The sequence below is a fragment of the Lygodium microphyllum genome, chromosome 24, assembly GCF_053477565.2.
Source record: "Lygodium microphyllum isolate KBCC chromosome 24, Lygodium_microphyllum_v1.1.10, whole genome shotgun sequence".
NCBI classification, from domain to species: domain Eukaryota; kingdom Viridiplantae; phylum Streptophyta; class Polypodiopsida; order Schizaeales; family Lygodiaceae; genus Lygodium; species Lygodium microphyllum.
In genome coordinates this window covers 8,425,268-8,426,684 of record NC_141158.1, presented here as the reverse complement: position 1 = coordinate 8,426,684, position 1,417 = coordinate 8,425,268, and the positions used below count along the sequence as shown (strand labels likewise).

General features: G+C 36.6%; 1 non-coding gene across 1 annotated transcript; it reads left to right on the top strand.

The window, feature by feature from the left end:
- Positions 1-251: 251 nt before the first annotated feature.
- LOC148014827 (small nucleolar RNA SNORD36) lies at positions 252-319 on the top strand. Its single transcript, XR_015688556.1, has one exon. It is a non-coding gene; the product is annotated as a small nucleolar RNA SNORD36 (small nucleolar RNA).
- The last annotated feature ends 1,098 nt before the right edge of the window (positions 320-1,417 follow it).

Genomic DNA, 1,417 nt, shown 5'->3' with positions numbered 1-1,417 from the left:
TGTTTGTGTTGTGAGTTCATTTATGTCAAACGAACGTGGTGGTTTCCTATTGAATTTCGTGTACGAGCTATGTTTTGGAGATTTGTGGTGATGGGGTCGTGGTTGCAGAGTTGAAGCTGATGCTGAAGAAGAAGAAGCAAACTCTTATATCCTTTACAAATTTGTTGTGATTTTTAGTTTGATAAGAGGTGTTAATGTATAAAGAGTTTTCCTTTCTTTGTATTTTTATATCAGAAACAGGTTATAAGTTGGGGTCGTGATGGATGGATTATTTTTTAGAAGATATTGAAGATCAAAGTTGAGCTTTTCCCTGAACTTGTATTCCCTTTTTCCTGGGTCGCGAGGACGCTTCCTTATTAAGTGTGGGGATATGTTGAGTGTTGAAATGACTTGTTTTTTGGATGATTTTTGTTGTTTTTGAGAGCTGAATGGTTGATTTTATGAGATGATTGATTGATTTGGAAGTGGTTTGAGAGTGTTTTAGATGATATTGATTGTGTTTTGGAAGTTCATGATGTTTGTTGATGGTTCTGTGATGTTCTGATAGGTTCTGAATGGTTCTGTATACCTTCTGTTTTGTTCTGTTTTGGTCTGTTTTGTTCTGATTGTCTTCTGTAAGGAGGGATGAAGTATTGATCGATGAAGAATGAGATATTGAGAAAGTTTATTGAATGGTTTGTGAGAGTTTGGAATAGTTTGAGAGTGAGTTATGAGGTTTTGATAACCTTCTGTAACCTTCTGTAGGTCTTCTGTAGATCTTATGCTTCTGTTCTGTCTCTGTTATGTTCTGTACTGTAGCTGTTCTAGTACTGTTCTGTAGACTGCTCTGTATACTTCTGTAAGTGTTCTGTGGAATGTATGTGTGACTTTGGGAAAGTTTTCTAGCCTTGGAAAGAGGTGAATACAAATGCAAAAGAGCTGAAAGAAGTGGAAGAAGTAGCTGCTGAAGACTCAAGAGAAGACTAGAGTGAAGTGACAGTAGTGAGCTGTGAAGAGACATTGTAGTGGCTCTGGTGACCCTTCATATCAGACATACCTCTTGGGAGGGGTATCCACGACCTAAGAGTGATTATTGAGAGTAATTTTGAGAGATTTTAGTGAGGACATGATGTATTATTGATGGAGAGAGAGAGAGAGAGAGTCAGAGATAGTCAATTCTACTCAAACAGAGTGATTGTATATGAGAGATTGAGAGAGAAGACTATGAAGATATTGAAGATGAATACTATGTGATGTATTTCCACTCAAAGATGGTGTATTCCTTTGCTTTCTTTGTTCTATAGATGGATTTTGTGAAGATATTGAAGAATATGGTTGATTCTATTAAAAACCGTGGGAGATCTACATGATGTTGCATGAAGATTTGTTGTGCCTGGTGTTCTTTTCTTCATTGTGATCATATGAAACATGATAAACA